This window comes from Cyanistes caeruleus, chromosome 4 (genome assembly GCF_971803275.1).
Source record: "Cyanistes caeruleus chromosome 4, bCyaCae1.hap1.1, whole genome shotgun sequence".
Taxonomy (NCBI): Eukaryota; Metazoa; Chordata; class Aves; order Passeriformes; family Paridae; genus Cyanistes; species Cyanistes caeruleus.
Window position 1 is genome coordinate 19,801,087 of NC_141704.1, and position 26,419 is coordinate 19,827,505.

The following is a 26,419-nucleotide window of genomic DNA, read 5'->3' on the forward strand; positions in this document are numbered from 1 at the left end:
TGCTTACATCATAGCTGTTGTAGCTCTTCTGCTTTATTTAATGAAATGACTGTAATCACAGAGAGGAAAGCAGACAAATGTTTCACACATATGGCAGGCTTCAGCGATTCTCCCAATACAATGAATGCAATCTTTCCAGCTCTAGGCCTTTGCCACAAAGCTAATAGCTCTGCTGTTCCAGAAACCAATCACATGCCCCATGTCTCTCCCTGCAGGTGCAGCTTTCCTGAGCAATCCAACCACAAACACTGTATTTTTGCACTCTTGTGTACAGGAGTAAATTGCAATCCTGCAATCAGGAAATGCTGTGACCAGAAGTCATTATGGTGAATTTTCTGAAGTAATGCAAAGGCACACAGGAAATAGCTTTCCATGATTTAAAGCCTTTTTCACATGGGCTGCTAAATTCTCAGAAACAGCAACTAGTAACTGAAGACAAGTGATGGGTTATTGCTTTCTCCCCAGCCCTATTTTTCCATCAAAGCAGGAAAGGAAATTAAAGATAAATCTGTTTTTATGAAATAGAAATAGGTTTTTTTAATTACAAATAAATCTTGGACAAAAACAGAGCAAGTGAAAGCACTGCTGTGTCTCTTTTTGGCAGGTAACTTGGTGAAGTATGGAACAGGTGGCTTCAGGAAGTAAATTACTCCATGCCTCTGCACGTGTTTGGTGATCTGTTAAAATAGCAGCTGTCCCACTCTCATCTCAGTCAAAAAGAGAAGGCAATTATTACAGCCTTAGTTATCACTATAGGTAAGCAAACAGGCTTCAGCACAACTTGAACCCTGGCTCTTTTGCTCTTGTTTACCAGCAGCCACACACTGCTCCAGGCAATTCACACAACAAGCAGACACATCCAGTATCAGCCAGAAAGAGGGTTTTCACCAGCGTCAGGAGTTGCTTAGACCTTAAGAAATGTAGATCTAGTTCTTGTGCTCACACAGGGCTTTGCTGGGACCGCTTTGGCATGCCTTTTCCAGCTCAAGTGCTCCTGGAGCTGCAGGCTCTTTGGCTCTCTCAACCCCAGCTGTAAACCTAGCCCTAACCCCAGCCCTAGTGCTAGCCCCAGCCATAGCACTAGCCCTTATCCAACCAATCCTATGAGTTTTCCAGATCAGAAAGTTGGATGCAGCAATGTTGGAGCAGCAAGGCAGCCTATAGTTTTTGTTTTGTGTTAGGGCTAGGGATAAGGCTGGGGTTAGAGTTAGGTTTAGGGTTAAGACCAAGAGAGTCAAAGAGCCTACAGCTCCAGGAGCACCAGGGCTGGAAAAGGCATCCCAACACAATCCTGGCAAGGCCTTGACCTCGCTGGTCCTACATCTTTCTTGGCAATACAGTACTGTTGGAACAGTAATTCCAACAAAGAATAAAGGATTTCAGAAGAAAGACAATTCCCTTGCAGCACTTAACTTGAGGCATACTTAGCTCAATATGGCATGTCTTTGGGTAGGAAAAACTCATTCTGAGGCCTAACATCTTCTTAGCTGCACTGTGTCATTATTAAAATTCATCACAAGTATGCTGCATGTTAACCATAGCTTTCTGGTGCAAGCATTGTGAAAAGGATAATCAATGCCCAAGAAGAAACTCTGGAGGAGACGATCATCCTTTCAGTGGCTTGTCTTGTTTTCCCTTTTTCCCTTCACTCTCCAGTAAAGATTCATCAGCAGTTGTTAAAAGTCCTTTTTGCTGGAGACCAGTCAAAGCCTGGACATAGCATGCAGCTTGTTGCTCAGCACTGAACTGGTATTTGTGCAAGTTTGACTTTGTTTTCACTGCCACTGGGGGTGAAAGGGACATGTAGCACATACAACAGGATAAAAAAAAAAGGATAAACCCTCCATTATTATGCTTCACAGTGTTTGGCATTTGAAATCAAGAGATAATGTTAAATTCTGTCATATTGATTATGCACAGAAAAAAAAAAATAAATCAAAGGCCAATGGTCAACTTGTGACACAGGAGCCTATTCTGAATGGACCGCAGAACAATCTGGGACAGTGCTAGGAAATTCTACAATTTGAAAATTCATCTGTGGAAGACAAAAGTTTCTAGTTTCCTTTGAATCCAGTGAAATCATTTGAATTTAGAGAACACAGGCAGTCCCTGTCCTTCAGAGGCAAGGTTCTGCCAATTGGTTGATCGGTATCACCTTTCTGTGAGGTAGCATCCTTCTGCTCCCATGGATCTTCTACCAGAGCTGCCCTTAACCCCTAAATTGAGAAACAAAATACAGCTTGGAATATGCTCTAGAAAAAGTTGCTTCTCCAGCTTTAGAGTACAATTGTCTTTGAGGATCGTCCATTTATTTGGGCTCAAACGCAGTTTTTAATTGAAGCTGTTAAAGCTCCAGGCTGCAAGTGCTTTTAAAATTCGGTATGTCTCCTATGAATCACATCATATCCTGAGATCTCTGTTGTCTCAAGTTGCCTTTTTACAGCTCTAGGCTAAAAACTTTAAAGCAAAACATTTTAAAAAGCTGAACGAAAGAAAGGAAACACAATGAGACTTGTCTGGCTCACAGCCAGGCCAAGGTTGCTATCTGATGAATATTCTGAAATATAAATCACTAAAAATGGAGACTTACTATGTCATCAGTTATTTTTTAGCAGAGTGAAGAACAACTGAGTTTTAAGAGACGTGTAAGAGAAAGATGCAGCCTTAAAATTAACTTTGGTTTAAGTTTCTTCCTTGAACTATTGGTATTGAACATTGTGGTTTGCATTTTACATATTCCTTGTAGATGTCTGCTGTTTTGTTTACAAATTCAATATACACCATATTTTTCTATAATAAAAATAGAAAGCTTAAATAAACAACTATGGAGCTAAAATGTAATATGAAAAACAAGAGCTAGAATAATTTGTGAAAAAAAGCAGTTCTACATATTTTTAAAAGCTTTGCATTTCTAAACCTCAAGCGTTGGCTTACCTGATACTTTTGTAACATTTAAAGGATGATAGCCAAAGACCTACTCATTCAACTAACACCTTGCTATGTTGTTACACTGAATGTATTTCTGAACTTTGGCCCTATTTCAGAAGACATCTATTATTTTCAAGTGCTGTAGTTCTTAATCTTGTACATGCTTTAAACTTTAATGGATCTCAAGTTGTGATAACATTTGTGAAGGTACTTATATGTTTATATGAGCACTCATAAGCACATGAACTAGTATTCTAGAAGTCAGCCTTTCTGTGAGACACAGAAACAAACCTATTGATGTGGGAGGCAAATTGTGATGACAGCAGCAGCACACAGTTATGCCATCTCATGATGAGATGGGAAAGGCAGTCTGTTAATCTGTTCTAGAGCTGTAGCTCACGACTTCCCTTACTTCATCACACTGTAGCCAGTATAATATTAAATACTTATTCTGATCTTCCATTAAATTTAGTGTAGTCACCTTGTGGACTACAAAAATCCCTGTAGCTGCACAGTCCAAATCTGATTCCAAACTGGTTTTCTTCTGACAAGTCATACCACACTGTCCAGGATGTTGCCTTTCATCAAAATAGGTATTTCTCCATTAAAACAAAGTGAAAACTGATGAAGAACCAAAATTCATCCTGGCCAAAAGAGCTGTTCTGTAAAAGCAGGGAAATGTTTCTAACACAAACAGGGACTCCTGATTGCTGAATCACACACATGAGTGTGGCTACTATGTTAGTGGAAGGACTGGGAAAGCACTCCTGTACTCATGACTCGATACATTTGTTAATGAGTACTAATAGGAAAGAGGAAGGAGGGGAACAGGGATCTATAGTTTTCTCAATTATTTGGAAATTCATACTACTTACAACTACAGTACTCAAAAACATGTCCCAGTATGTGTTCAGGTGATCTACAGGCTCTATTGGCACACTGAGGGTCATATCCTCCTTTCTTTTCCTCACACAAACTGGGAATAACTCAACTGCAATTCATGTTGCTGAAACAGGGAGAAGAGTCAGACCTGAAGTTTAGTTTTCTCTTATTTTTAATGAAGCTTTTCTAGCAAGCTATCACTTGCATGCAATGCAAGATGTCCCCTTGCAGAAACTAAGCGCTGCTGGCAGAAATATTCCAGTTTAATTAAGTTGCTAAAAGAGACTGCCAGTTTTAATATAGAAGGAGGGATACTTTCAGGGAGAGATGCAGCAGAAATAGCTGCCTCCAGCAGAAATGAAATAGCTAGGGGAAAGGAAGCCAGCAGCTATACACAGTGCAAATGATGATTAAATGGAACCACAAAGAAGAATAGGGAACAGATCAGTGAAAAGGGAGATGAAGACCTAGAAAACAGAGTATGAGTAATAGTGTTAAAGAAAATTACTTCTTGTGCAAGAGTAATGAAAATGCTAGACTATGTCTCCAAAAATACTTAACTGTGTAAAGAAGTAGTGATCATCGTGGGAAATTACAATTTAGAAACTGGAAGGTGAAAAGTGCTATCTTAAAATTCAGCCCACATCCTTAAAATGTCTGAGAGCTCAAAAAGAAGCTCTTTTTAAAGATTAAATTGGAGGTGCATGGGATTAAAGATCTGTGTATAAAGAAGAGTTCAGAAAAAATTAAAAAGATCAAAAGTTAACATCCAAAGCATATCTTTATGGCTGTCCTGGGGTGACTTTATGGTGCTTATATCCCAAATCATCTGTTCTGTTTATGCTGAATATTAAGTTCTGCACCTTTAAGACTGGTTCTGAAAGCAAAGGGGGAGAGAACTGATTTGGAAGCAGCTCTTCAGACTGAAAGCATGAGAAACCTCAGAGAAATTGTGAAAGGCTTCTGGTGCTATACATTAGATTTCTGCAACTTGCAGTGAATGACCATGTGCATTTAATAAAAATCATCTTGAATGAGAGAAAGAAGGTCAAGATGAAGAAATAAATAAAGAAAAAACATTGAAAGGAAAAAAAGGAAAAAAGCATCTCTTCAAATTAATGTAAGAAAGAATGCATGGAAATGAAGCTTGTCAAAGGGGAAAGAGACGGAAGAGCGTGATGGAAAAACCTGACAGTTCAGATATACAGCTGGTAATTAGGCAGTTCCTGGGTATCTTTTCCCTGCTCCAGGATGTGGGGAGGTCAACTCCCACTCAGATTAGTCAAGGATCAAAGATTTTTTAAAGCCACATAAAGCAAATTTTTCTTTCTAACATGGTTTGGGATGCCTCTGAGCAAGTCCTGTGTATGCAACTGGAATTTAAGGAAGAGAAATGGAATTAAAAGACTGCAAAGGAGGAAGAGGATTAACAGGGAAGATAAAGTTATTTTTAGCTTTTCTTTTCCTCCAGTACAGTGTGAAAGTGATGAAATGTAATTAATATTGATTCTCTGTGATTCAGAAGCTGCCTGTAGTATCTTTGAGTCTATATGCCACTTGCACAGCTGCTGTTGGTTTTCCAGGGCACAGAGCTGCACTGAGCACCACAAACCATGCAGAAGAAAAAAAGTACCATTGGGCATTACTCTGATGGGGGAGCTAAGTAGAGGCAATAATTTTAGCAGGTGCATTTAAACAGGTGCCCATTACAGCTTTAAATGGTTAGATGTTGGGGAAGACAGTCATTAATTTGATGCAGCAGTTGCTTACACATAAGTCCATGTTTGGAACACTTTTGTAGATGGGGATAAATCATAACTACTCCAAGTTCTGACAGTTCATTGTGAAGCTCATTATCTGTGTCACCTGTGTGTGCCCCCATAAAAAACCTCCTGAAAAATCTGCATTCTGGAAAGCTGGAGACAAGAAGATCAGATCCTTCAGGCTGCCAAAGTGCCATTGTTGATGTATTTCTGCCAATCCACTTCCATGACAGACTCTTCTTTCCAGTCGTGGTAAGACACTGCATGTCACTGTTTCCCAGCCCATCTGTCCTATCAAATTGTCTTCTCTCCCTCGGGCTGTTTTGTGTTCTACTTGTGTATGCAGGTTTTAATCCCTCCATCTGATTAGTTAGGAGAAAAAACAGTCTTAATCTGATAACAACAGGATAATGTATCACTACAAAGATAGGATGATTACATTATTGAAAAAATATTATTTATTCACTAATGCAGTTTATAGCAGAATACAATGGGTTGGTTTTTTTTGCAAGAAACTAGGAAGTTGTCCTGAAATAATATTGGATTTAAGAGTACTCCATGAAATACTGATATCATCCACTAAGAAGAGATATCTCTCAGTTCATCTCTCATGCATTTCAGCAGCATGTTTTTATGCTGGTGTTCCTAAGGGATCTAGCATATCTTTGGATTTTCTTGTTCTTGGCTCAGTTTGCCCCACTTGGGAAATTTTGTACATTCAGAAGAATAAAACCCAGGCATATGTTCCCTTATTATAAAAAGTACCTGCTCTCCAAAGAAATTTCCTTGTAATTATTTCCAAAATGACCTGGCTGAAATAACTGGTAAATTTCAAGGCTTAAATCGACAATGTATCAGATATTTGTGTAAAACAATTGATTTATGCAGGCCTCACCATTTTAGTTATTGGTCAGTGTTTGAGACAGATTAGCTTGGAATTTGGAAACATTTCATTAAATTGTTCAAGTAAGCTTATTAGACATCTCGTAAGACATGAAAACAGTAGCTTAATAGAACTTCCCTTTGTACTGAGGTGTGTAACCCTACTTCACATCAGCAGGCACACATGTGGTGCATTCAGGACAAGGAAATGCACATCTGGATTACATGACAGCAGTGAGCCTCCAGCCTGCCTCTCAAATACTGAAAACCCCTCCAGAGGTCTGGAACTTCTCTTCTGATAGCCTTTCTGGTGACTCCAGGTGATCACCCACAGATGTCTCATGACAGAGGCTCCCACAGGCAGGGAGAAGCAGCTTTTCCAGAGCAGGGAATGCCTGAGGAAAGGGTCAACGCACACAGTCAGCAGCTGGACTAATTCAGCCGCAGATCAAGGTCATTGTCACTGACCTCAGTCTAAATTTGCAGAACTCTTTAGCTGCTCCTGTTGGCAATATTTAAGCTTTCAAATTTAACAGATTAAATACAAAATAAATATATCTTTTGACTTATTTTGCTGAGTCAAATTGGAGGCTTATGCCAAGAAAATTTGAAATCACAGTGAGAATGTTCACAAAGAGGTAAAATAGTGTTGTATGTATGTTACAAAGTGAGAGGGGAGAGCTTAGACAAGTCCCTGCCTTTGACAGGTTTCTGGCAGCACACAGCAGCTTTATTGAGGCAGCCAGCACCCCAAAACCCACTCTCATTCACAAATTCTTAAATAATTACAGATCAGGCCTACAACAACATGAATAATTTATTGAGGAGACCAAGGAAGACGGACATAAGACTTTAAACAGACTACTTACTACACAGGATAACACAAAAAGAACTACTTGTAGATAAAAATACAGTGCATGGTAAAAAAGGGACTTATGTTAGAGCTAGCAAAGAAATAGTATAGATTAAGAATCAGTGTCACTTACCAACGCATGATAGTGGTGTGCAGAGAGTCTCCTAATTTTTCTCAATCCTAGAGAGAGGTATCTTGATGTGAATGTCTCCATGTTGAGGAAATATTTTCTATGCTCTCTGAGGGAAGATGCCTGACAGGCAAGAGAAGGCTGTTACTGGGTTTCTGGTTTTGTTTGTTGTTGCTGTTGTTATTGTTTGTTTGTTTGCCTTCTTATAGATACAAACTAGTAAAGAACTGTTATTTCTTTTCCCATATCTTTGCCTGAAAGCCCCTTTGTTGGGGAAGGTGAAACAGGGAAACCTTACGAATGTGATTGTTTGGCACTAGATTGTGAAAATATGAAGGCTAGAATCAAAGTAGAAATGAAAGCCTGCTTTGAGTTATAGGATACTGAGTACTGGTTAACCAAAGAACAATAGCCTAGCCAGCTAGATGAGAATCCCTGTTGATAAAACAATGTCCTTCTGCTGATAAGAAGAGTCCAAAAGTAAAGAAGCAAGGAAAGAACTTGTAAAGCTCTGTAGAGTATAAAATGCAACACTGTATGTTAATATAGGGAAGCCCATAGGTTGTATGTAAATTCTTTAGTGGGTGTGTCTCATGGTGATTGGCTTCTGGTAGTTAGAATATTCACGATAGAAAAAGATATATTGGATTGTAACAAGAACTTCGCGCTCTTTGCTCTTTACTCTTACCCTTACCTCTTGCCTCTTCTCTCTTCCCTCCTCCCTTTACCCCTCTCCCCTCTCCCCCCTCTTAACTCTCAGCCCCCTTCTCCCTGTTCCTACCCCTCTCGCCTTCCCTGCTCTTTCCCTCTGTTGCTCTCTTACTCCCTCCCTCTCCCTTCCAACCTCACCTTCCCTGCTCTACCTGTTCTCTCTCCCCTCCCCCAGACCACGTGGACGCCAAGGCTGGTGGCGGACACGGGTCTCCCCTCCTTTTACTCTTATAATAAATCGCTTATACTTGAACAGCTTGACCCTGGAGAAGTCTCTCACCGCGAGCGAGTGTTTTTGCAACTCCAATACCCCTTAATTTCAAAGTTATAATAATTTGGAGGGAAGGGAGTCATATTTTCCATTCCAAGGGAGGTTCCTGCCTTCCTTGGCAGACACCTGTCTTTCAAACCAAGACAAATATCTAAAAGAGATTTTAGAAGTTAAAGTTTCAGAAATAAGTGACGTAAAAGACTACATCTATCACAAATCAAAACTACAGAGATGAACCGTTATCGAATTTATACAGGAGAATTGTAAATGCAGTGCACCTTTTTAGAAACTTTTAATAATTGATTCCATTGTAACCTCTTGTTAACAAGAACTTAAGTTTCCCCCCTCTGCAAAGGAAATTATTTTATGCAGAATACACGAACAGTACAGCCTTGTATGATTCAATTAATATTTAATTAATTAATCATATACTTAATCATATTTATAGTCTCACCAAATGTTAATAGTTTTGTTGAAGTTTCCTTGTTGAATATCTCCTTTGCACTGAAATTTCAATTAAAAAATTTTGTAAAATGCAAGCAACTCACACTTTACAGTCACACCTTGCTCTGCCATGGAGCTGGGTTGGTTTCCCAGGTAGGTACTGTTTTGGGGCTGTGAGCTGGTTCTGCTGTGTCCCACAGCTTTACTGACACTGTTGTTCAGTTCTGAGCAAATCTGTGTAATAAGAATTATTCACAGCCTCACCAGAATGTTTTAAGCACCGTCTATACTTTCTGAGCTCAGGAGAGATATTTAAACAGCCTTTTATTTCCTTTATGCCTGGAAGGAGGTTCCTTCAGAAGGTCTCTGGCTCTCATGGTTTTTCTTTCCAGTTTCCTGCCTTTGCACCCTGGTGGTGATGATTCATGTGTTGGTCACTCACGTGCAGGCAGAGAGTGTTAACACATCTGCCCACTACTGCACTCACAAATGTTTCCTGTCTCACTGCAGAACTGACAGCAATACCTTTCCGTTATCACAACACCACATATTCAAGACAACCCTCTTCCCCATGTCCCCTTTCCACACATTGCCTCTTTGTCCAACCAGATGTTCACAGGATGTCCTCTCCTTATCTGAGTATCATGGAGAGGGTTTAACTTTAGGTTTACATTGAGAGGGCTGGTCAGAGGGTGACTCTTGGGCCTGGTGGGGTGTGCAGGCTACTCAAGTATGGTTCCTGAGGTAGAGTCATGTCATGTGGCTGGCATCAGGGTGGTGCTAGTTGGGAGGTCAAACCCCCCTGTCGTGGGAAAGAGGAGGTCCAAAGAGGCTGCTGAGGCTGGCTCTTAGATTATGTGTGTTTCTGCTTCATCCTGTGGCTGAGCACTGGAACCTTTAGATCTAAGTAACACATTCTTCTTACTCCTCTCAGCTGCTATGTTAATCATGGGAAGATTTGAAACATCTTCTACACAGCCTACTGGTGTCAGTAATGGTAGGCAGCAGCAGGCACTTCATGCTGAATCACAAGCTTTTCTTGCTGCATCTGGGCAAGCTGGCAGTTTCAATGTTTGGACAGGCTGCAGCAATGTTTTTCAGCAGCTTTCAGTAGGTATCTTTCCAAACACTATTGTGCAAAGCTCATACCTGCTCCAGATAGACTAAGAATGATGGAGAAAACACCTGCTTCCTGAGTAGATAATTCCAGGAGTTAATTACGCACACTGTGAATAATGTGGTCCCATTTCTGTTCTCATTTTATTTGGCTTAGTTTCCAGCTAAATAATCTCTCTGTCCTTTGACTATTAGAAATCTTCTACACAGATATTAAATTGAATCAACTCTGAGCTTCCTCTTCAACAAATTAAATAGTTTGAAGTTCTGTTATTAGGTTCCCTGGTATTTATATAATTCTTTTAAGTCATTCTGGAAGTCCTTTCACATTTTTCAGAGTTCTTCAAAGAAAGCAGAAGTTAATGTTAGGCAGTATTCCAGGTACAGCCATAGAGTCTTCATCTCAGCTGTGGTGCAGGAATGCTCTAGGGTGCATTGTGCATTCTTGATCTTCTAACCATTCACTAAATTAAAGCCATTCTGGCCATGGCTTTGTCATTGCATAAACCACCTGGTAACAGAAATTGTATCATCACTGCTTTTTCTGACTTCAGTGCTCCACAAGTCCCACCATGTCTCTCTGAAAAGTCACACACATGTTTTTTGTTCTAATTCAAACCATTAAAAGTTCAACTCATTTATGAAAAAAAAGGCATTAGAAATCTGACTTTCATAATTTATTTCCAAGCCCAGATGCCTGTATGAGTTACAATGTTAATTCTGCTTTATATTCACTAAAGCAGTTTCAGCTTGTTTGTGAACTGGTTTCGCTGATCCCTGTCTATGTTGCTGTATTTTAATACACAGCATATTCTGTAAGGCTGATGCATTAATCTGGTTAAGAAATCAAAACAGGTATTTCCAGACTGAGAGGTTTCACTTGTTGAATCCCCAAGGGAATTTAACTCTGTACTGTGGATTTTTGACTGTTTTCATTTCAATTGAATCAGAATTATTATGCTGAGGATAAATTTGTACCGGCTTGTTCACTGGCTTATTTGAATGATTACACAATTGTCACACTCTAGGAAATAATTCTGCTATTCAAAGCATAGGGCTAATCAGAATTTTTTCCTTGGAAATAAAAGATTATGGGTAAAAAGCATAGAGGAGAACAAGACTATATTATCTCATGAAAGCAATCAACAAACACTAATCCCTTTAAGTGCTCAGTTCTGAAGTAGAATAGCACTTGTGCATGGTATAGAATGTAAAAGGATCAGTCTGTACTACCAGCTAGGCAGACAAAATAAGCAGAAAAGTACTCCAGTTTGCACCTTTCTGAAAGAAATGGTCCTTCTTTCTATTATTCACTGAATTGTTATTCGCACAGATATTTGTGATTTTCAGTTAATACTGCAAGAGAGATAGTAATTATATTTGTTTTAGAAGTAATATTATTATTCCAGAACTAGTATTTCTGTTGCCTAATTATCCCTTTGAATCACCCTATGTGAACCTTGCTTGGTTGTTTTCCTTTTTCCTTCTTTTCTTTTTTTTTTTTTTTTTTTTTTTTTCTTTTTTTGAGTTTGAACAAAAGGTTTACCTGATTACAATAACTATTTGCTTTAGTTAAAAAAATGTCCAAGACAAGACATTAGGCTGTACTTGACCACATTGGATTGCCTTCAAGAACATGAAGGAGACCTGGCTGGGGATATTCAATACCTCATCATTCATACAAAGTTTTCTGATCTTTCTTGTAGTTGCCCAGCAACAAAGTGTCCAAGTCAGTCCCTTTTAATTAATGACAGGGAAGAATGGGTTAATAATTAATGCAAAGATATGGGACTTCTGAAGTAAGGTCTTGACAGTTCATGTCTTTAATACATGGAGCTGGCTTTTAACCTAGGAAAATTATTTTTCTCACAATATTTAAATAAATGTCTCATAAGGTTATTGAAATTTAAACTGTGAATTATATGCCTCTCACTTTCAGATCATAATCAACGTCTGAATGATGTATATTCTACCAAGTAAGTTCCAGAAAAATGGTTTTGCCAGATACCTTAAAAACTACATGGACAAAATACTCTTAAGGCATGGATTACTGTACAAAATGGGGTTGCCAAGACATTAACACTTTCTTAATTTTGTCACTCCTTTGCCCTGCTGGGTTTATACATCCTAACTGATCCCTAGCCATGTGGCCTTTCCATAGAATGTTCACAAGTACTCAGGTCTTTTATTCAGAATACAGCTCTTAGTAGAATTGTAAAACAGCTTGTAGGAAAGCCTTGTCTTTTGAAAATAGGCTGCAACAGGGAGGTTGCAATTGTGTTTGAAAAATTTTGTCAGAAATGTTTATTAACTGTGGTACTGCCCTGGGTCAGGACAGGGGGATGTTATCAGCACTTGACTCACAACAGCCATATCATTTAGGTGAAGGCAAAAGCGAGGAGAAATATTTCACAGTGTTACCAAGAGACGAGTTTCCTTGTGAAATTTATTGCCCATGAAAATAATGGATTGTAGAATTAACCTGTCACACAAAGAAACAGATAATGTGGCCTTGCTCTTGCTGCTCAATGGCCGTGGCTAGACCGGGGGTTACTGGCAACACAGGTGATGCTGAGTTACCTGCAGTTCCATGAAATAATTGCAGCAGAAATCTCCCACTTATTTATTTGTTTACTTTTAACAGTGCAAAGATGCATGAGTTAATGTCTTCACGATGTCTTTTATGACACCAGGGCTGGCACTACTCCCGGGGCGATGGTCAGGCCCCGGATGTCACAGAGCCGTGTGGGGAGGCTCAGCCATTCCTAAAAAGAGGGCGTGGGGAAGTATCCCCAGAGGAATGTCACCGATGCCACGGCGTCCCGGCACGGCGTCCGAGGGCTGTGCAGGTGGATTTTAGGTGCTCCCTCTGGAAGCAGCGCAGAAATAGGGAACACAAAAGGAAAGCCTTCTTCGAGAGACTCCAGGTACCTACAGGCGTTGTGGGAACTGGAGACCCTGGCAATTAAAGCGCTTTAAACATTCGTAGCTTATTGCTGCTCACGGAGCGCCTGGCCGGGGGTCAGGCCGGGCCAGCCCCGGGCAGCCGCAGCCGCTCCCGCCGCCTCCCTCAGGCCTCCGGCGGGCAGCGGCGCCAAGGCGCGGGCAGCCCCGCGCGCCGCCAGATGGCGCTCGCCGCCAGCCGCAGGAGCCGCCGCGGCCCGATGGCGCCCGGCGGGAGGGCGGGGGCGGCTCGGGCCCGCCTTGGCCGCGCGTTCAGATCGCCCAGAGAGGCCCTGGTTATTTTTACAGGAGTGTTTGGGATTTTGGCAAATAAAGGTGAGTGCCTGGAGATTTCCAGGCAGAGCTTTCTCGCTGGGGCAGGGTTCCCGCCTGCCCCTGCAGGGCCTGCTGCGGGCCCCGGCGCCCTTGGATTAAAGGCCGCGGCCTCAGAGTATGTGGTGCCCGGGTAGTGGCTGGGCACGCTTAGGGAATTACCACGGCTAAAGGAAACTCTCACCGTGCGATTGACTTCGAGTCTCGGCCACCAAACTTTTTTTCTTTTTTTTAAAACAAATACACTACATTTTGTATGCAGTATTTTGTGCTGCACTTGCATTACAAAAGGCAGTAAATAGCAATAAAAGCATTTTTAAACTACTTTAAACAAAGTATTAGTTGTGTGCGACATAATTCAGAAATTTTGAAATAATTTTGAAATGTTATTTTTTTGAAGGGAAATCATTGCACTTGAACAGTATAATGTTAGTAATGTCTATTTTTCAGTTTGTTGACAAGAATAAGACAGAGAAGAGTTTCCTAGGAATGCAAGAAGCTGTTTAGTCTACTGGTTTATTAGAATGTCCACTGGTAATAGTTATCAGCTTGCAGCATTTTTGCTGTCTCATCTGGAGGGGAATTCTAGCCAGGGAATTTGGGAAGTGTGTGCAATTTATTTTAGTGTTTGTAATACTTTTGCAAGTTGTGTGCTGCTCATTAAAGAAGAAAAAAATGAGAAATGAACCAAAAATAACAGTGTAGAAATGTTCCAGAATGTAGTAGTTTTAATTTTCTTAGCATTAAACTAAGGCTTCAGGGAAGTGATGCATGCTTTCTGGTAGAAGTGATTTAGTGTTAGAAATATGAGATAAAACTGAGTTTGTGTGGGAGAGAAATAGATGGAAGTTTAACTGGAGAACATTTCTTGTAAATTAGGACAACTGAGCAGAACAGCAGCAAGAATCTACTTCTGGTGGTTGTGGTTCTGCTGAAATACTGAGTTTTTTTTCTTTAAAGTCACAGGAAAAACATTCTAATTAATTAGATTTATTTACAACAACTGGGTTTGGGATTGAAATAATTGCCTTGAGACTGAGTGCAGCTGCAACACACATTCCAGATGTGAAATGTAACACTGTGTTGTGGCCGACTTAATTTTCTTATTTTAAAACCAGGATTCATCAGAATTAGTAACTGAATAAGTTACTATTGTCCTCTGAATTAATCCAATGCAGAGGTGCTGTCACATTTCCTCAAGCAATCAGATGTGTTTTGGGAATAGGTAGGGAAATAGCTTCCTGCCAGATGAAAGGTCACCCTGAGAAAGATCATTCACTTGGGTCTGGGAAGTAGGAAACTCCTACCTCCTGGGGCATGCATGTTCACTAGATTTAGTTTGCATTGCCGTTTGAAGCTCAAATCGGCAACAAGTTACCATCACACTCCTCACATGGATCATGCTGTGATCTTCAGACGAGGGAGTTCCCTTAGGTGGTTTTAAATATTAACTTTCTGGCAACAGCCCAGACTAGGTTGTAGGTATTTTACATTACTAAGCGATGGACCAAATTCCATCCCAAGATAGACAAGGATGTTATGCAAAGGAATGGCAGTGTTTATCCTTGAATAAACAAGCCTCTTAATTTGCTCCTTCATGTTTCAGAAAGGACATACTGGGGACAACATAGGAAACAGCATAGAAATAGTGGCACACTTGTAGAAAAATTATCTCCTAGTAGAAGAAAGTATGAAGTATCATTGTTTTGTGTGAGATATGGTACACTTGTCTTGTATTCATTTTTCCGTTATAAATACATTTATTATGGGAAATTTAGAGATAGAACTCAATGCTCTTCATGTAATGTTTTTGAATCTATAGATAGAGATTAAGGGCATGGGTATTCAAAACACTGGAATTAGAGTTTACCTGACAGTGACACCAGAGAGTAGGGTGGTTCCTGTGTGCTCTGTGTCTCTGCTTAGTCTATGTCTGTGCTGCGAGCTGTGTGAGTACCTGTTTTTCTCAGCCAAAAAAATAAAATTAACAACAGACCAAGGACCTTCACATCACTGTACAGAAAACTTAGCCCAGTAGCCTGCATGTCACTATGGCACTGCAGCAGTAATGCTCAGAGAAAACACAAGAACAGTGAACAAAGAATGTGGACAGTGATCTCTCTGACCCTGCTTCCTGAGTCAGAAGTTGAATTAAAGCTACTGTTTTGTTAAAAATTTTATTAATTTTTACCACTGGACCAGCCTTCACTGAATTTCTATGACTTTTTGACTTTTTGGCCTGCACAGAAGCCTGTGACAATATAATTATGCACTGTGTGAAGAAATACCTGCTTTCTCCTCCTAATTTGACACCTAATAATTTCAGTGGGTGCCCTGTACGTTTTGTGTGGTGTGACACTGTGAATAGTCATTACCTCGTCACCTCTTCAGCACCATTCATTGTTTGTAGCCTTATTCATTTGTCTTTTTCCTACCTAGAGACTCCTCATCCATTTGGTTTTCTCTTATACAGAAACTATATTTGCTGTCTTGGATCATCTTCATTGCTATCTTCTCTGCTTTCTGACTTCTACCCTCCCTGAGGTGAAAGGACCAGATTGCATACAGAGACTTACCCAGCATGGACAGGTTTTTGTCAAAATAAACCATGAGAATAGATTATAACCTTGTTTTGATTTGTTTCTGAACAGATCTGATAAAACCAAGCCACAGAGTGGGATAAATGGTAATGATGTCCTTTATGTATACATCAGTTGTCACAAAAGGAAACAAATCTGAGTTTGGATCCTTTCTGCCTACCTTTGAGAAGAAAACTGAACTAGTGCCTGAGCTACAGATTGATCAGGACAGTCTCTCTGTTTTGCTGCACTGGTTTTGCTCAGAGCTCTTTCAAAGCCACTGGAGTAGGAGCTGAACCCCAACCACTTTGCTTCCCAAGTGTGTGCCTTTATCACTTGTTTAGGGAAATAGTTCTGTGCTTATGTTCTTCTCTGCATGCCTTTGCTATGAACACCCTTTATAGCCATCAGTTTATTTCCTTGAAGAAGTTTGAGCTGATATCCTCCAGGACACAAGAGTTCAGAATCCTGATGACTCAGGGCTGTTTTATGAAACAAACAACTGCAGTTGCTGAGGGTGCAGTTGCTAATTACTGAGCTGGTATTACACCTACCTAAGCAGTGCAAGAAGTGGCTGCTCAGGAACAGCATATCTTTATGGTGGAATGGTCGTGATCCTTGCCTCACTGTGACTATTCAGACAAATTTATTTGGAAATTGAAGAGGCATGGCTGGAGCTCAGCTCATCTACTCACTTATTCCTACTAGCAGAGGTGCTTTCAATGATCAGAGAAAGGACAGATGTTTTTTTAGGCAATACTTAGGCAATAGTGGGCCTGTCAGCTTAAAACTTCATCTTTAAAACTAAAGATGTAATTTCTTCTGAGTATGGAGTCCAGGATTTCTGGTCCAAGTAACACACAGCTTCTGTGATATATCTGGCCTCACTGTGAAGCCCTACCCATCCTTCTCCCTTATCTCCCTGATCTTCTAGGTTTTTGAAAACAGAGCCAGAAAAATCCCTTGCAGCAAGGAAGAATAAACACCTTTTAACCTATAGCTAAGAAAAAAAGAAAAGAGAAAAGGAATGTGGCCTATTTAGAGTGTACGAGCATTTTAGAAAGGTGTAATTAGAGATAGCATTGTTGGCCTTCATTAATCTTAATTAGATATGGATTGGTAGGCAGCTCTCACTCTGGTCAGTACCTTTTCCCCATGGCTCTTCCTGCTCTGGAAGTATCCAGTAGCAACACTCAGTGCTGCTTTCTGGCCTTTTTCAGGCCTGGAGGTTTTCACAAGATGAACGTGTTTGATTGCAGTCCACCTCATTAACAAGGAGCTGTTTCTGTATTGGCATGCCTGGATGATCACTCTAACCAGCATGGAAGGTGTTAGATCTTCCAGTTGCAGTTTTATGTGTCCTCACAGCAGTCTTTACTAACAACAAACACAAGTCAGTGTTTGCAGCCTGAAAAATGGGAGAAATAAAATCACTTGTTTGCAGTTTTCTTTCTGCTTCAGGAAAAGGTTTTTGTTTGTGTCTAAAAATACAACCTTGTCTGCAAGCCCAACCAGCAATGCATTATCACGGGTTGTCTGGGGACACAGCACTTGCCTTGTACATGACTCAGGGTTCATCTGCAATGCCAGAGGAACTAGCTGAGGTTTGCACATCACCCTGACACATACCCTCTGGACATAGTGACTCATATCTTTGCATCTGCTCTATCATCCCTAACTTGGCAGATGAATCTATACCATGTTGCAACATGTATGTTACTCTTTTCCTCTCCTAAGAAAATCCTTGGCAAAACAGAAGGTTCTAGATGGTGTATAGGTCAGCAGTGTGAGCTGGTCTGACAATAGTGCTCTGTAGAAATACCAGAAAGTCAGGAGCTGAACTAATGGCAGTTGTTCCTTATCTCCTTTTCCATTATTAATAAAAGGCCCAGGCTCTGCTGGTCTGGGCATTTAAAATGTATTCCTTCCCACCTAATCCATTTCAAATAGTTGTTGAGAAACTGAAACAAGAGCACTTCAGGTATAAGGTTGATAGCCCAGGCACAGCTGTGTCAGAATCAGGTTGCCAGCTACTGTATGCTGGTTTTCAACCTCCGAAAGTGTTTCCTCTTATTGCAGGTACATGATAAGATTGGTCCTAGTGAAATTTGGAGCTTGATGTAAATGTCTCATAGGAGTAGAGCTGGTGTGGGTTCCTGCTGTGACAGAGGAGGAAGGACTTGCAGAACAGGTCAGATAGTTGAATCTCTCTTTGAATATGCCTACTTTTCTCCCTATTGATTGTTTTTTTTAGCAAAGGAAGCCATGTTCCTGATTTAGTTGCCCTGGTGAGCTGTTGCAGTGAGCTCTGTGCTGAAGTGAGCACTGAGGTACGCACTGAAAGCACTCATACCAATGTAGCATTTAAACAGAAAGAAAAGGAAATAAAGCAGTAACCATTCTAAGATACAGATTGATTTGCCTACCTAGTGGGCCAGCATTGAATGCTTTGTAACTGATGAAATAAGTGATAAAGTATTGCCCTATGCAGAATAAAAAAAATAAAATATTCTTGTGATAGATAATATAGCTTATTTTACAGCTGATACAGTGACATGAAACAGCCCATGAAAATCTGACACTTAGATGAACCCCAGAGCTAGAGCAAGGGGAAAGAGAGGTATTGAGAAGAGAGGGAAGGAGCAAAGCAGAAAGGAAGCAACATGGCAAGTAGAGAGAAAAAAGCTTTTCAGCTTTCAACAGTGTTGAGACATTGATTCATTCAGGTTGTTCATATGATGAAACCATCCTACAAGAATTGTGCCTGAGATGTCTTTACTTTCTGTCTGAGCTTATGATAAACATTTACATTTTTTCCCCCGCAAAGTAAAGAGAATAGAGAACAGAATTTTTATTGATCTAGAAAGTCAAACTACAATCATTAAAAACTTTGTAGAAGTTTAAAGTCTACACTTATCTATCTTATTCTATTTTTTTTTTCTGGGCAGACATAATAGCTCTTTTCCTGTATTTTTTTGTGAATTTTGTAATTTTGAAAATAAAATACAGCAGTTTGAAAAAAATCAGGATATTGTAATGCATAGACAAAATCTTTCCAGGTGGAGAAAAAGTGATATCCTAATCCTTTCTGTCTCTGGTATTTCTTAGCCAAAGTTATTTTGTTTTACCAAGGGTATTTTCCCACAGCTGTAATCCCTATATGTATGTGTGTGTATATGGTAAGTAGTAGAGGAAAGGATTATAAGCTTCTCTGAACACATTACAGAAGAAAGCAGGTGGTAGTTGTTTACCTGACAATAGTGCATCCAATACTGGAAATGCCACAGCAGAGACACGGCAGGAACATTGTTACTGTGAAGCTTTCAATTTGTTCACTGGGAACAAATGATACTTAAGGTTAGGAAAGACCTCACAGTATCAGTTCAACTGCTAGTTTTAAATAAAATTAAGCTGTGGGGAAGGAAGAATGTTCTTGACCACAAGATCAGGGCTGTTGTGCTCTAGAAAGTCTCTTTCTCCATTCCCTCATGCTGGGACTTGTATTAAGACCTGATGTAGGTCTTAATGACCTGATGTAAGGATTGTATTTCTGAAGGGACTAAAAATCCTGATGTAAATAAGTCAGTGAAAATAGAATACAAGCAGACTATATGAAAGGAAAATACAGTCAGCCTGGGAACCAATAGCATCTGTATCACATATAGCCTGATAATAACATTACCTGTGGGATAGTTACATGTGTGAGTATTCCTTTACACCAGTAATTCAACTACTGTCTTGTAGCAATGTAATTACCCTGCTTTCTCTTTGAAGGCTGGCTGTGGTTTCAATTAATTTCCATTCAAAAGAAATCTAATTGTTTTAAATAATAAAAAAGGCCTTCTCCAGGTCTTAACAGGTCATTTTAGCCGATCTCTGCTAGGCCAGTACTGATCTGGGAATTATGAACAAATTTGGTTCTCCTAGAAAGAGCCAAACAGACAACTTAAGTCTTTCTGTCTGATCTACAGAAGCAGAGCAACTTTCCACAGGCAGCTGTGCAGATACTCACAGTCAGATATTGTTTTGTGGGAGAGCAAAACATTCCAAGCTGCCTGTGTTCAGCTTTCTTTCACAGGTGTTTGTTGTAGTTCCGCGTTTGCCTGAACACTTGGAAAATAGTGGTGGGTAACAACATCCTGCCATCAGCTGATAGTAAACTGATGGCGGCTTAGGTTAGAGACAAAATCTCTGCCTTCCATTAGCAGGTTGCTGAACACCTAAACATAATTTATGGGCTTCTTCTCTCAAAAATGCCTACAGCTCCAGTAATGAGGATATGAACAGTCCAACTCAATGTGCTTTTGGATGGTGTGCAGCCAAGAAGATCTCAGAAAGAAATGTGCTTTCTGCACTGATTAGGAAAATATATTGAATACCTGGGTGCATGTTCAGAGAAGATTGCATTCTGGAAGCAGAAGGGTCTGTGCAAAAATTGCTAATGTAAAATATGGGGAATGTGAATGTCCAGACTGGAAAATGGCTATATGCAAAAGCTGCTAATCTTTTTAACTAAGTTGAGCCATGCAGAAACTGATGTTGAGTCTAACCTAATACCCTATCATACTGCTGTGAATCTCTGTCACCCATCTGGACATGCCCTGTCCTCCCTCCCAGCTGAAGAGGGACATAGGAAAGTAAACACCTTACAGAAACTTTTAGATAGCTGAAGTTAGGTGATATGAATTAGGACTACATTCCAGGAAATTACTGCTGTTATGAATAGCTTGGATTCTGACATTTCCCACAAATTCTGTAGCACTTTCAAGAAATTTCTTGGGTGCAAACAGAAAGAGTCCCTAGATACCCAGATTGCATCAAAATAATTTATACACTGGCTGCACAGAATGCTGAACTCTAGAAATCAGAGAAGAGCTAAAAAGCTCAGTTTCTTGTAGTGTAACATTTCCAGGTGAAAAAATAAGGCATGTCCACTGAGACTTGATAACCTTAATTGCCCAACAGTTTGGGCTCTTCTTACTGCAATCTCTCTATTCCCTTAACAAGATTTTTCACATTTGTGAAGGTGTCACAAGCAGGATGTGGAATGAACTGTAATATATGATTTTGAATGGTGTCTTTCATTGCCTAGGAACCTTTAAAATGGGCCCTCTGTGTGTACTTATGGCAATTGTAGTGAAGCGGACACAATTTTACCTAAGTAAAATATGAAAGTAAAATCTAGGTAAGAATTCTGTTCCTGAGTCTGAATTACATTTAGTGCTAACTCCTTGCAGACTCTATTTTCACTCTGTCAATAACAGATGTGCTGTTTGCAGTGTATGGCTGAACAAATCTATTTTCAAATGTCTCCTTGGCTCCTTCACAATCTGTTGCATTCCACTGGTAGTACAATAAACTGCTTAGCTGGGAGAAGTATGGAAGATGGGAAAAAACATGACTTTATTCATTTGGAGAAAAAAAAAAGACTTTTGTTCTTTCTGTTTATTCATGAATAAGTCAAATTAGGAAATCTAGTTCTGTAACTTTTGGCTTCAGGAATGGTGATAACAACAATAATAAAAATCAGCTCTTATGAGTAGAGAACTCTCTTTTGATTACTTACAACTAATTTGCATGCACTGTTTGTTTAAATTTTACCTATGCCAGAAGTGCCTTTTAAAGCAAACACATACGGTCTTTCTCAAGGTCTCAAGGCATTGCAACATTTAAAATTATGTACCACAAATACATGCACTAATTTTTACTCAGCATAATTATAATAAATTAAATGGTTACTCTGAAAATAGAGAAATTTCAAGTTGATAATGAAACAGCTCATTGAAATTGACAAGAACAATATGCAGTGCTTGGAAAAATGGAAAATACTTTTTGCTCAAAAACATTAAAATTTAAGAGACAGGGTCAGTTCCAAGGAATAGCTGTTAAAGTTGTTGGTTAATGACAGGTGAGGATGTGGCTAACTTTATTAACCCTATAAATGCAAAGACATGTTTGTTCACCTGAACTAAAGCCTGAGGACAGCGTGGGTGCATCACTGATTGCAAAGTCAGTGTGTGCAGGCTTGGCCTCTGACACTGAGGTTAACTGGTATGGAAGAGGCTATGTCCATTCCATTAAACTCTCTTATCTGCCAAAATGGGTCAGCATTTTGTTTGCCTCTTGGGAGTGGTATGCGAATGTCTGATTTACGGCCTAGAATTATGTGGAGGAGTATTTCTTGGCCCTGGCCAGCAGTTTAGTTTGTGTCTTGACCTAGCCATGCTCCCACATCTGTATGCTGCAAAAGAGACTGTACTCTGCATGCTCTGCTGTGCCTCTCAGGAAAGAACAAGGAGGAAAAGGATGTGACATGACAGTGCCATGATAAAGAGTTGCTGCTCAGGCTCACTTCTGATGCTTGACACCATATTGGTCAAAATTCCTGACCAGCTGCTTCGCCCCCACCCTCAGCAAGACAGTCATGGGGAAAACAGGAATAACAGAGTGAATAATCTCATGGGTCTTGATAAAGACATTTGATGTCACCTCAGCTATTTCTCACACTTTTGTTCCCTAATCGTCCTTTGCCTGTCTGGCATTTCCTCCCCTTTCTTAAATTAGCTATTGCAGACAACATAAAACATTAATGTTTTGTGGCCAGCAGAAGACAGTTTTCCTGTGCCATATTTTGAACTTCTGCTCTAGACCACAAAGGCAACAAGCTTCCTCAGCATTTCATCTCAAAGAAAACACCAGATAATTTTTTGCCCTGCATGAAGTGACTGTAAAAAAAAGGAACCGTGAAGCATGTACTCAATTCGTATGGGTTTTTTTGTACAGTTTATGTATGGCAAAATTTAGGAGAAAATAATGCTTAATACAAGGTTTTGAGGAAATTTTGCTTGACCATTGATCTCAATACATCCAACAATGGTTTGTTGATTGTATACCTTACAAGACAGGAGAGGTCCTTAGATGATTTGAGGTAGCTTCCCATATGTCACAGGTGGTTAAGGATACCCAATATGGCAGTATTAATTGTTTCTTTATGAACATATATTTTGTTTTCCACTGAAAGCCGTGTTTGAGAAAGCATGTAGACTTAATCTGGAAATGCAAATAATAAAGTGTAAACCTTTTCATTTGGTATTTCGTTTCAATTTTTAACCATCTGCTTTTTAAAATGTGGTTCTATGGTTTGCCTACCTTACTGCTTCCTGTCCCTTGTTCCTCCATTCATCCCTCCTTTTTTTCCTCCTCTTCCTGCTTCTGTTTCCTTCCTTCCTTTTCTATCTTTCACAACTGATTCTTGATAGGTTTCTGACTGCTAGAATTAAAAACTCAGTAGTTTCTTCCTTTGACATGCTTACCTAGCCAGTCTTTGATCATCATTTTGGTCAGCTAAAAGAGACCAGGCTTCTTGTCTTTTCCACTCCAGCTCTCAATTTAGTTGCTTTATCTTTTTCTGTTTGTCAACATCCTTTTTTAAAATAGGCTCCAAATCCCACAGAGTATTTCAGTCTTCATTCACCAGTACCTATAAACTTAATCAGTTTATTAATCCTGTTCAAATTTCCCCTAGCTGTGTTTTGTTGTTACAGTTTTGGTCTATCATACCATCAGTCTTTTCTTGTATGCTCTCCCTTATTCAGTTAGCCTAGACTTCCCTTCATCTTTCTAAAAAGGAAGAATATCCTTTGGCTATACCAGTTTTTGGAATGGATTACTCAGGTTACCAGGCAATCAGAGGGTTTTGCTCTGCTCTGTCCTTTGTTACTGTTTATTGCATTTTCTGTCTTTGTCCCTGGAATTGCAATTTCTTCCTTCATCACTTTTGAAACAAAATCTGAGTAGTGAAACTGATTTATTGATGATCCTCTATTGGCAGAAATGTTTCCCAGAGTTTTCTTTCTACCTTATTGCATTTATGTTATATAGCACAAATTTTTAGATTAGTGTAATGTTGTATTAATTTAACAAATCAATAGAAGTCAAAGATATTTGTGAAGCTACAACACACTTAATCAAAGCTGTAACATAATTTTAGAAGTAATTTGACAAGAGCTATTTCCCTAAAACCATGTTGACAAGGGTTTCCTACATTCCTGTCCTTTAAGTCTTTTTAAGGTTGAATGATGAAAAACGATATTTACTGATTTCAGAAGGAAGGTAAGAGAGAGAAGTTCACAGAAGGAGGTAAGTGGATGTTCTTGGTACAGGAATGAGTGCAAATGGCACTGATGTTTTAGAATAGAGAAATATAGCAATACTTCTTTAGGAAACTGTATTCTGGTTCTTTTTCCTAACTGCAAGAAAGATTTATAGAGGGTGAGGGCACAGTGATGAGAGTTTTTTATTTAACGACTCCAAAATAGAAAAAAAAAATCAGAGTCAAGCCATTATCCAAAACTATTCATACAAGAAAGTGTTAAAGAAAAAAAAGATGAGATTAGCAAACCCCAAGATTCTCGTTACTATCCCCCAAAGGCTGTGTTTGAGAAATAATAAAAATATGCAAGTGGGAATTAATGAACAAAATTTTATGTGCTGCATGCTGGGTCTAATAATGAAAGCATGGGCGGCTGGGCCTACATGCATTTGTGGGGCTGTAAATATCAATGACAGGAAAGCAGATGGGCTGAAAGGAGCAAGCTTTACTCTGGTGATTACCACATTCCCACCTTTAGAGTTGTGGACCCCACAGTGACAGCCCAGTGCCCTCAGAAGCCCAGAGGTGTCACCCACTCAAGCAGCCAGAATCTGGCTAGATCACACCCACTGTGTAATTTCTGAATATCCCTTTTTTTCAAATTCCTTGTCTTCTTTTTTCTGTTTTCTTATCTGGTTGTTTATGTCTTTAATGGAAGTCTGGTTCAGCTGACTAAGCTTGAATACTTTCCAATGTTATTCTAAGTCTTTGGCCAAAAAGGCAAGCAAAAGAACTTTAAACAACCTGATGCTTGTATATATCTATGTTTGATAAGGCTATATGCATGCATCTGTCATTCTTCAGCAGAGAGTTGCACCAGAAACAGGCAGCATTTGTTATCTCTTGCTTTTATGTTACTCTCTCTAGTTTGTGTTCAGGAAAGCCAGATTGGATTCCCAAAAGAATAAAAAAGCAAGATGCCTCCCAGCTCACCTCTAAGTTTTTCTCCCGTTTCCACTTCCCCTTGCCTCCATACTCAGGTACATTCAGTGCATTTATACTCTGGACGAGTTAATACTCAGGAAATGAGCAGAGATTATTTTTATTGAGAGCTCTTTGGCATGTTACCTGGGAAGGTGAAATACTTTTTGATAAATCACAGACTCATGGAATAGTTTGGGTTGCTAGGGACCTCTGAAGGTTGTCCAGTCCAACCTCCCCAGCTGTGGGTAGTGACATCTTTTCCTAGATTAGGTTGCTTTGGGCACAATCCAACCTGGCCTTTTAACACTGATGGGGGCATCCACAGCCTCTCTAGGTAGCCTGTTCCAGTGTACACACTGCTCTGCTTACTGTAAAAAATCAGTTTCACTTAGAAGTCTATCAAGTTCTATTTTCCTTCACAACAGACCTGTGTCATGTAGGACTTTTTGGCCTCTAAAAGACTCCAGTTACCCCTTCAGCTAAGTACTGTAGAATGCAGCTCTCTCAGATCCATATCATATTTTCTGTCTCATGTGCACTAAGCTGGAGAATTTGGCAGGAGAACTAGACATCTGTACAAAAACAAAGTAAAAAAACATGGAAATGTGAGGAAGTTCCTTTCTGAGTGAGATTTTTCTGGCGGGCCTCTAGTTCTGTAAAATGACAGTCAAGGAAAAGGTGCCTCTCTAAAGGCTTCACACTCCTCCTCTGATCAATCAGCAAGGATTAAAACGATCTGCTGGGAAGGGTTTTCCTTCTCCACTCCAGTTTGGTGGCATCCCTCTCTAAAAAAGAACAGCAGACGCCACCACTGTAAGAACCACCTACTGGAATCAATAAGGATCATCACACAGCTCCCTCTTGGGTATCATTATGCTGTCATTACTTAAAAATACAGCAAATATCTCATTCTCAATCCTCTTGTACTGCCAGGCAATTTTCTTTCTCTTTGACTGTTCCCTAATGCGAAGTATTCAAACCACAATTGTCTGCCAGCTTTGAAAGTACCTGAGTCTGGAGACAAACAATGAAAGTGCTTCTGGTCATATCTACCTTGTACAGTAGCACATGTATCTTTGGCTACACTTTATTTCTCAGTCTGTTGCCACAGCAAGCCCAGCAGTGCCGAGAAGGAGGACAGGGTGGCTCAGGCATGGTGCAGGTTCAAACCATGTGCCCTAATAACTTTCCTCTTCTCTCAGCCATCTCTCAGCCAGAGATATCTGGCTGTACTTAAATGAGTGATCTGCCTTCAGATCCTAGATCACACGGATGCTCATCCTAGAAGTCCTTTGTAACAATTCAGAATAATAGACAATTGAAGAACTATTTTATCAGACCGCAGAGAAACATGTCAAAAAGAGTTGCAGTATATAATATCAGTTTGTTGAATAAGACCCAGCATATATGACACATCTTAAAATTTCTGCTAGAGAGATTTAGAACCTCTTTAAAGGACATCAGAAATCCACTTGGGCCAAATAACGTTGCATCTGCTTTGTGCAGGG

The 26,419-nt window shown here is 39.8% G+C and overlaps 2 long non-coding RNA genes across 2 annotated transcripts in view; one reads left to right on the forward strand and one right to left on the reverse strand.

The window, feature by feature from the left end:
• On the reverse strand, positions 1–13,052 carry LOC111922986 (uncharacterized). The gene is made up of 5 exons (XR_015286197.1): positions 12,561–13,052; positions 8,875–10,491; positions 7,442–7,561; positions 1,262–6,850; positions 1–994 (listed from the first exon to the last, which is right to left on the reverse strand). It is a non-coding gene; the product is annotated as an uncharacterized LOC111922986 (long non-coding RNA).
• The window catches only part of LOC111922984 (uncharacterized), a 25,296-nt gene continuing 11,578 nt past the window's right edge, over positions 12,702–26,419 (forward strand). Inside the window, exons 1-6 of the long non-coding RNA XR_002860858.2 lie at positions 12,702–12,907; positions 15,730–15,845; positions 18,090–18,165; positions 20,928–21,020; positions 23,896–23,974; positions 24,855–24,967. This is a non-coding gene — a long non-coding RNA (uncharacterized LOC111922984). The remainder of the gene's footprint in view (positions 12,908–15,729; positions 15,846–18,089; positions 18,166–20,927; positions 21,021–23,895; positions 23,975–24,854; positions 24,968–26,419) is intronic.